The sequence below is a fragment of the Octopus sinensis genome, linkage group LG9, assembly GCF_006345805.1.
Source record: "Octopus sinensis linkage group LG9, ASM634580v1, whole genome shotgun sequence".
Classification (NCBI taxonomy): Eukaryota; Metazoa; Mollusca; class Cephalopoda; order Octopoda; family Octopodidae; genus Octopus; species Octopus sinensis.
This window is the reverse complement of record NC_043005.1, coordinates 39,703,521-39,714,579: the sequence shown is the minus strand read 5'-3', so window position 1 is coordinate 39,714,579 and position 11,059 is coordinate 39,703,521. Positions and strand designations below refer to the sequence as shown.

The 11,059-nt window shown below is 34.7% G+C and overlaps 1 non-coding gene across 1 annotated transcript; it reads left to right on the top strand.

Annotated features, from left to right (window-relative positions):
- The first annotated feature begins 430 nt into the window (after positions 1-430).
- On the top strand, positions 431-502 carry Trnaq-uug. Its single transcript has one exon. It is a non-coding gene; the product is annotated as a tRNA-Gln (tRNA).
- Positions 503-11,059: the final 10,557 nt, after the last annotated feature.

The following is an 11,059-nucleotide window of genomic DNA, read 5'->3' as shown; positions in this document are numbered from 1 at the left end:
TCATAGAAGACGTGTTCTTGTCGGTCTGCCGTCCAAGTTTGATTTACGCATTCGCCACAACAACCTCGTTTAGACTTTGCAGACCTTCCTGTTTGTTTTCACTGTCCCGTTTGTGTTACAAACTTTGACCCTCTGCAAAATCCCAAATTTCATTTAATTCGCTTTGCGGTAGCAACTGCTTTATGGAAAGCGTATCTTGTTGTTAAATCCTCAAAATACGAGATTACAAAAACAGCCGACAACTGCTGAAGGGTAGTTTTTTTTGTGTTGTTTGTCTGGTTTTCCATTTGTGTCTTTCGTTGTTCGAAAAAATAGTTCATATTCTATGTGCTCGTACTTCGTATTTTTTGTTGTACACGTTTTCGTGACATCCTGTGCCCACATATGCATACATATATAGGTATAGATGTAAGTATGTACACATATATATGGTCTCATGGTGTAATGGTTAGCACTCTGGACTTTGAATCCAGCGATCCGAGTTCAAATCTCGGTGAGACCTAGGAGTATTACTTTTAATGGCGGTGCCACAGTTTCGTGAGCTGAAACTAGAATCAATCAATCATATGCAGTTATCTATGCATATATATTATTTATATTATTATATGATTGAACGCTACGCACCCTCTTCCAAGTAAGTTTTATACATATATACATATGTATGTGGTTGTGTATGTGTCCTTGTGTCAAGTGAGTGTGTAATCTAAAGCTTTACAATAGCCAGTGACTAATTTACTTTCGTTTCTTTCATTTCCTTTTTCTTTTCCAACGCTAAATGACTTATTTTGCCTTCATCCACTGCGTTTGGTCTTACTATAGCTGAGTGTATTATTTGTGCGTATATGCTATTTGAATATAGGCACATATGTACACGCACTCTCATATATATATATATATATATTTGTACGTACAGATACACACACACACACACACACGTGTATATATATATATATATATAATATATATATATATATATATATATATATATATATATATATATATATGTATATATATATATATATGATATATATATATATATATATATATATTATATATATATATATATATACATATATGTATATACATACACACATATATGTATAGTCATATACTCTCATATATACGAATGCCCACACAAATATATGTATATATATATATATACAAACATACATACAAGCACACACACACACGCGCGCGCGCGCGCACACACACACATATATATATACGTGTGTGTATTTGTTAATATATACCTATATCGTCCCACATATGTCTACATATACAGACACACATATACATATACACACATATGTATATACATATACATATACATACATGCACGCACATGCACACATATACACGCATTCTCATACGTGTAGACACTTTCTCAGACACATGTATGTATTCCAATACATTATTGGAATGCTGCAGTAAGTTTCTTTTTGTATTCCATGTCAGGAAAACAATGTCCTTTCATAAAGAAGCTTTGGTGCCGCCATTAGACGAGTCGAAGGATATTGTGCCGTGCGGTTGAATTCATTAATGGCGGACCTCACACCGCCAGCACCGTCTCTAGACACTTCTAGGTCCATCATGTTGACCGTTGTTTTAATGATAGGGAGATATCTTTAATGCTGCAGATGATGACGTGACGATGATACTGACGATGATGAATAATGAGGATGTGTACATAATAACATTGATGGTGGCAGTGATAATGATGACGACAGCGACGACAACAGCCATGATGAGAGTGATGTTTTTGTTGTTGTTGTTGTTGTTGTTATTGTTGTTGAGGATGATGATGATGACGATGATGATGACGACGACGACGATGATGATGATGATAGTGATGATGATGATGATGATGATGATGATGATGATGATGATGACGACGATGATGGTGTTGATGTTGATGATGATGATGATGACGACAACGACGACGATGATATTGATTGTGCTGCTGCTGGTGGTTGATGACGATAGTGAAGCGGAGAAAAAAGAAGGAATAAGAGGACGATTTCATCCGATTTAATGGTAAGCAATATTCATAGCATATATAAAGCGGTGAGGAGGCAGAATCGTTAGCATGTCAGGCAGAATGCTTAACAGAACTTAATCCGTCTTTTCGTCCTGAGTTCAAACTCCACCGAGGTCGACTTTGCCTTTCATCCTGTCGGGTGCCATAAAATAAGTACCAGTTGAGTACTGGGGTTGATATAATCGACTTATCCACTCACCTAAACTTCCAGTATTCATAGTGGATCGCGGAATCCCTATATCATTACAAGTGGAGGCCCCTGTCTTCGTAGTTACTGATGTTGGACTCATGATCATAGGATTGTGGTTTCGATTCCATAATCTTTCGATCGAAAGATTATGGTTTCGATTCGATTCCAGGCGATACGTTGAATTTTTAAGCAAAATAATTAAGTTTACGTTGCTCTAATACATTCATCCTTTCATCCTTTCGAGGTCGATAAATTAAGTACCAGTTATGCACTGGAGTCGATGTAATCGACTTAATCCCTTTGTCTGTCCTTGTTTGTCCCCTCTATGTTTAGGCCCTTGTGGGCATAAACGAGCCGGTGTCCAGTAAAATGGGGCAAGAGATACGCTATGGAAACCGGTAAACCGACTGTACGAGTATGTGACTCGGTCTGGAAGGAGGTTTGTCTTTAGTTTGGGCCCTGAGAAATTCCGGGTTGGTGTGCGGTGTGCTGGAAGGCCACTGTAAGTGAGGCATCCCTTAGTTTTTGTCAAAGCCTGTCTCTAGAACACGCTCCAAGCCCAGACTGCGTCCGTTCCTATAATGGGCGGTGACTTGGTCAACGAATCCTCTGCGACGGTCGAAAATCGATGGCAAGATAAGTTGCTACAGATCCCACTATCCCGATGTGTGCATGCATGTGACCTGGGATCATAGTGAACTTGTATTCCTACTAACACTACGAACATGGCTCGTTGGTCGGAGCCGGCTCAACCAGCTCTGGTGAATACTCCATCCGGAGTATTCGAGTAATTCCAAGCAGTGATGTTTTCTGCAAGTGCTCCACCCTTATTGCAGCCCCTATTTGTAGTGCAATAAGGGTGGAGCACTTGCAGAAAACACCATACTTCGGATGGTGCTCCAAAAATAAGAAGTGTTACCTTAGTTCAATGGTTGTGAAGAGTTGACACCGTAGTCATCTCCAGCGTTAGAAGCTGAGCAAAGACAATTATTATTATTATTATTATTATTATTATTATTATTATTATTATTATTATTATTATTATTATTATTATTATTACTAATATTATTATTATTGAGTGAGAGCAGCGCATGCCATCAAAGTGACACTGGGGAACAAATATATGAAGCCCAATATACCCACCATGACTATCCGTCTGATAAGGGTACACCAGGCACATACATCACAACCATATGTGCGTGACATGGTGATCTCACATCAAGATAAACAGCGCATGACCTTGCAAGCTTTTTCGCTGTCAAGACCATACTTGTTGTAAAGCGTCCAATGGACAAGCCTTGCTATATTGTCGTGGCGTCTGTTATATTCCTTCTTAGTTAGTGGCGTACATTGGCTGGTAATAATGCCATACGGTTTCACCATTTTATTCACAGATTCTGTACTTATCACTTTCTGCTGTGTTGTCTACTCTGTATTTTATGTAGTTTGTTTTTAGTGCTTGTTCATGGGCAGCACACATTAGAGCCTCCGCTTCCGGTTTTAAATCACTTTTAGTCATCTACAGCCATCTTTTTTCTCTGTCTATCTTATCTTCAACATCCCTATGAAATTGTCCATGCATTCATTGTTGTTGTTGTTGTCGCCTGTCTGTTTGTCTGTGTGGCATTTGAATATTCTTAAAATAGTTTCATCATAAGGCACAATCCATTTGTTGTTTGTTTTTCTATTCGTATGAAATTCAATTCCTCTCATTGCAACTGAACTTTCTCTATAAAGAGATAGTCTCTCTATTTTTCTGCCTTTTGATTAAGATAATAAAGATTGATATTTTGTTTTAAATATAATAGAAATGTTACCCTTTAAGAAAAAGACATCAAGTACACGTGATTTAAAAACTATCGCATAAAAATATAGGGAGAATTTGTTTTGTTCTTTCTGTCTTGTTCTTGTTACCACTTTTACCTCTCCGCAAAAAATCGCAAATTTTATTTAATTTGCTTTGCGGGAAGGACTGTTTCAACGAAGTTGCGTCTTGTTTTTACCTTCGAACGCGGAGTAGATGAAACAGGGACAACTGAAGAAGGGGAATATTCCTTGTGCTGTATGTCTTGTACTCTGTTTTTCGTTGTTTGAAAAAAGTTCGTTTCCATATTTTTGTCTTTATGTTTTCGTTTCTCATTGTGTTCAGCGTTTTTTTTTTGATGTCCTGTACCCATATATGCATGTATATATATAGAGAGAGATGTAGGTATGTACATATATGTATGTATATATGCATATGTTTATGTATTATTTATATTATATATATGTGCGTGTGTGTGCGTGAGTGTATGTGCATGTATATATATATATATATGTATATATATGTATGTATATATAGTATATATACACACACATATATATATATATATATATATATATATATATATAAAGTAAACAAACAAGGTGTGCGTTGTACTACATGGATGTATCAAGGGTTGAATAGAGAGAGATTAAAGCAAGGAAAGTTAGACGAAAGCAGGGCAAACGGGAAACTAGACGAAAACTTTACGGACAGGAAATTAGACAAAGACACGATACACAGAATATTTACAGCTGAGTTTACCTCGTCAGTCAATCATGCAAAATATCCCAATTGTTTCGCGCCATTACCATCAATGCTTTCGACTAACTTTTTGTCTTTGTTGTATTCTTTCTGTTCAGCCCTTGATGTGTGTGTATGTGTGATACTTTGCGTCATTGACTAACGAGGAAAACTCACCCGCGATAATTCCGTGTATCGTATCTTTGTCTAATTTCCCGTCCGTTAAGTTTTCCTTTAGTTTCTCGTTTTTCATTCTTTTGTACAACCTTTGATATATACGTACGCATGTATATATATATATATATATATTATATATTATATATATATATATACTATATATATATATATATAATATATATATATATACACATATATATATGAAGAGTTCACGAAAAAAAAACAAAAGACGAAAACAGGTGGTGTACAAAACAAACAGATGTAGTAGTATAACGCTCAGGAATTGAAAAGGTCTTTTACGTTTCGAGCCTACGCTCTTCTACAGAAAGGGACACAGAAAAAAAACAAGCAGAGAAACAAGTAGAGAAAAAAATGTGTGTAGTGGCTATATATATATATATATATATATATATATATATATATATATATATATATATATATATTATATATATATAATATATATATATCTATACACACACACACACATATATATATATATATATATATATATATATAGCCACTACACACATTTTTTTCTCTCCTTGTTTCTCTGCTTGTTTTCCCCTGTATTTTCCCCTGTATTCTACTTCTTTATTTGAGAACACTTTTATCGTGTACTGCAATCAACAACTCTTTCGGTCTCACACCTGAGTCCCGCACTTTTAAGACTGCCCGTGGATTTTTTCCTTTAACACGTCTCCCTTGTTCACTATGATAGGTACTGGTCACCATGTATGGCGTTTCACTGCCATCGTTGTGCATCACATTCTGTAGTTTCATTTTCTGCTTAGTTTTTATTTATTTAGATTTTATTTTTAACAATTCCAGTTGTTATTTTCCCATTCCCTTCAGGACTCGCATATTAACTCAGCTGTTGTTTTATATCTCTTCATTTATTAAAAAAAAATACGAAACAGATATTTTTGCTTGTGTTTTGCAGCTATTTGTATTAGATTTTCAGAATTCTCAACAAGATATTTTTATGGTCCTGCAGTGGATGTTGAATGTCAAGTTTCTATTTCCAGAACACTACTACTTTCATTAAGAATATATCTTTTATATCGGATTTTGAGATGTTATATATTTTAAATGCAGTCAATATATTTTCCTTCTTATCCAGTCTAGTCTTGCTAATTCACTTACATCCAGTTGAGAACATTATAACTATATTTCTGAGACAGCTTCAATGTTGATGCCTCTTAACTTATTTTTTGCATTTAGTTCTGTTTGTTTTAAATATTAATCTAATGCGTTTGTAAGTCTCTTGCCTAATGTTTTCTTTCATGACTTTGTGTATATATATTGTGTGTATATATTGTTGTGTTATATTTTATGCATATATTGTTACTGTTGTTGTTGTTGTTGTTGCTGCTGCTGCTATTGTTGCTCTTCTTTTGTCAAGTTCATTAATTCTTAAGTATTTGTAAGCCAGTATTTGTTCTAATTCTTTTATCTTTGTTTCTTTATCTAACGCACCATCACTGTCTTTTTATTAATGTTCCCCTCTTTAAGGTTACCTCGGTGCAGTTTTCTAGACTGTATTTTACAACCAATCCGTATGATGTAGGCAGCAGTGTCTACAGTTGTTTATGATGAATAACGAACGAGCTAAAGATATCTACATTACAAAGCTAAATTGTCTTCCCAAAGCACTTGTATCTAAATTTTGTCTGTGTTAAACGATTAGCTAAAAGCATTCTCCTGAGAGAAAAGCATTGGAAAGAAGGAGTTCCCTTGGAGTATTTCCCTCCTATAGAAATTTTATCTGTTATGATGACATCTTTAGTTTTTAATTTTGATTTTGTTTTACTTGTTGAGTTTGCGGGAAGAGGCAGAGTCCATTACTCTTGCAGGCCCTCCAAGACTGGTGAGGTTGATACTATTAATGTTTCGTTTAAACTGCCGCAAATTAATAGCTGCAGGAATAGCATGAACAAGAAGAAGATTCCAGAGAGCCAAAATTCTGAAGAGAAAGAACTGATGTTAATGGCTAATGCATGATGGACAGACCGGAAGCGCGAAGGGTAGCAAGAGGTGGAAATTCAAAAGGTAGGAAGCTAATAAACCAGATATTGTTGTGAAAGACCAAGATAATAAAATCTGTTTATACATTGCCTTGAGCATACCTTGTGGTCATATCATTTCGGCAAAAGAATTTGATAAGCTCAGAAAATATAAAGAATTGCTGATTGAAATGGAAACAATGTAGAATCTCAAGACGGTTATCATAAGAGTGATTGTGGAAGCACTTGGAATGATCAAAAAGTGAACTGAAAATTATTTAAGGATGATCCCTGGTTTTCCATCCATGCAGAAAGTGCAAGACATTGTTTTAACTGGCATGTCACATACATTGAGAAGGGCATTGCTGCCGTGAATTTTCTTTCTTTTTTCATTATTTTCTTTGTTTTCTTATTTTTTCATATTTTCCTCTGTCTTTTCTCTCTTTTTTTTTCTATTACATGACTTTGTAAATAAACAATCTGGTGTGTTTATTTTGATGGCCTACCAATGTATACTGTAAGTTTCTTTGCCCTAGGTTTTGGGAAGTCACTCGGCAAGAAATGGAAACAAAACTGAAAGAATATAATGATAATGATGATGATGATGATGATGATGATGATGATGATGATGATAATCCTTTCTACTCTAGGCACAGAGCCTGAAGTTTAATCGACCTCGGCACTCAACTGATAATTATTTCCTCGTTTTCGATGAGTAAAATGCGAAGTCGAAATCGGTGGAATTTGAACATAAAGAGACAAAAGTGATGCAAGGCATTTTGTCCAACATGTTAATAAGCATCTTCTTCAAAATGTATACTTAGTGCGGCTGTTAGTTTCGCCGCCGATGGCTTGATTGTGTGGCTACTAACTGCAGGTGTTTCCTTTGACATTCTTCACGTTGCAATGTCGATGTTTCAACTTCTCTCAGAGGATGCGGAGGATACAACTGTAACATGTGATAGTATTGCGGAAAGTACGCCCCGCTAGGAGCGATAAGATTGAGGTACAAAAATGATAGGAGAGAAAATATCTTATCTAGAGGAGAAGCTAGTTAGGAATATTTGATGGGGGGAATAGGGAAAGAAGAGAATAAAATAATATATACTGACTTAGATAAAGCAATCGGATTGTTTCTCTACATCGTGTTTATAATTAATGATTGGACAGAGGTAGATAATGAGAAAAAAAGAAAAGATGTTATCAAGCGGAAAAAGCTAGCATTACAGGCCCAAATGGAAGACAAAGACGCATTCAAGGGAAGAAGGGAAATGTATTGGGATCAGCGATTTGTAGGGATGCCTGATATTGAATAAAGAAATTAAAATACACTCACCCCCACACATATATATGTACATACACATACACGTATACACGCCAGCACACACACACGCACACACACTGTTCTTAAGCAGAAATATTATTGCTTATCATTATTGGTGATTATTGACTATCAGCTTAACTGGCCCAAACTTCGAAGTAATTCGCAATAATAATCGTATTTGAAAATTTGAGAATGATAAATTGTACTCTATAATGAGAATGATAAATTTGTACTCTATAAAAGTCTGATGATGATGATGATGATGATGATGATGATGATGATGAGGCAGCAGTTCTCTTAACTGATTGGAAGTGTTATCATGTTTATTGTTTTGTCTTGGTATAAAAGATGGGCTACAACAAATATTCTGCTTATTACAACATAATTACTTGTCAGTTGTATGACCTTAACCAGTTGAGTATGTCCCTTAGTGGCTGACGATATATGCATCTCTGATCACGAGCAGAAGTAGCGGGGGAACATCATAAGCATGTGTTGAAAGGAATTCTTTGGGGTTTGGATAATTCAACTCTGGAAAGATGAATGTTTCGTTCAACATCTTCAGACAGCCCCTATTCAAGGACCTTTTGTGCAGGATGGTCTACTCATCCTGAAAAAAACTTCCAACTGGGTTCCATCTGCAGGCCATAAACTGTTTATCTTGATATGAGATCCGGAAAGGATGAAAGGCAAAGCCGACCTCGGTGGAATTTGGATTCAGACCATTCAAAGTCAAACGAAATGCCGCTTAGCATTTTACCCGGCGTACTAACGCCTCTGCTAGCTCGCCGCCTTAAATAATAATAATAATAATAATAATAATAATAATAATGATAATAATAATAATAATAATAATAATAATAATAATAATAATAATAATAATAATAATAATAATAATAATAATAATAATAATAATAATATGCTGATATATACAAAACAGAAACTCAGGACTTCCGCATAAACGACATAGAGGAGAGAAAGCAAATAGGCTCTGTAAACGCTCTCATATAGGCCAGCTTCAATACTAGGTAATTTTAAAATTTGCGTACACACTCTCTGTAATACAAATCCACGCATTCATATATATCTATGTACATCACATACATATATACATACACGCATACATATTCTTTACACTCACATACACAGTCCCACATTTACACACACAAACATGCACCAAAAATAAAACACACATACATACGCACATAAACACATACAGAAACGTGTTAACATATCAATCACACCAAGCGATTTTACTTCGAGCAAAAAGTGGTGGCAGGGTTATATGGGAATTGCCATTATATTATTTTGTCATTTTCCTTCAGATTTCATCGTTATTCACTATTTTTTTGCGTATAACAGAGTTCTTTTTCTTTTCTTTTTTTTATATATGTGGAGAGATAAGACAGTGTCAAGGTAATAGGTTAGCAAGATTTTATTCACGTACCTATGTAATCAACAATAGCTGCCTGTTTATCCAGACAGAAACAAGACTGTATTGTCAGCAGCGTTGGAAGAAAAGCAGAGAAGCTAAGAATCAATGCTTAATTAAGATGGCGGATTTGTACAAGGTTATAATAGCGAAGGGAGAAAGAGAAAGAGACAGAGTGAGAGAAACAAAAAAGGAGAGAGAGAGAGAGAGGTAGGGGAGAAAGTGAGGGACATTGTATCAGGAAGGAAATAAAAGAATATAACATAATACATTGGAGAAATAACGGCGATAGGGCGAAATGAAAACGAATAAACAAATATAGAAATAAGTACATGAGCAATAAAAAATGCAGGAATATATATATAAAAAATTGGACACAAGAGATTGATGGACGTTAGGAGTGAAGAAATAAAGAACTAAATATATTTATAGTTAAGTATTTAGATAGAGAAGCGAACTAGATAGATTGATGGCAACGTATTGAATGATAGATAGTTAACTAACCAGTGTTGTGAGGCTGGAACTAACTAGTTTAGTGGTTAGATAATCTGATGGATTGTTGGCTATTGGTTACATATATATTCACCCCTAAACACGCATATGCATATATATAATATATATATATATATATATATATATTATATATATATATATATATATATATAATATATATATATATATTATATATATATATATATATATGTATATATATATATATATACATACATACATACACACATATTTATGTTTGTGTGTGTGTATATATGTACATATATTCATGTATTTATGTATGGATATATACATGCATATATGTATGTATGCCTCCACGTGTGTATGTGTGTATCCACACATACTTTTTCTTACTTACACATATACATACTTACAGACGTACGCATATATATACACATATATATATATATAAATGTACATAGGCCAATATATGCACACACGCGCACACTCACATTCACACATACATACATACATACATACATACATACATACATACATACATACATACATACATACATACATACATACATAGTTGCTAACAGCTATATCTGGCCAGGTTCGTGCATATTCAAACATGAAATACACCCACTGATACGACATCATCGAATTTTGATGAAATAAGTTTAAAAAGAAACTAACAATATTCTGTTGATTTGGAGAGAGTCATTCCATCTTGTGAAGATATCCGAATAAGATACATAAATAATAACCTCTGCTTTACAAAAATGTGCCCCAATGCGAAACTTTTGTTGCCTGGGTTTAAAGCTCTGGCCAAAAAAATGACTGTACATATATGTACATACATTCTCTTTTATATAAGTTTTATAAAGCTTAAAATAT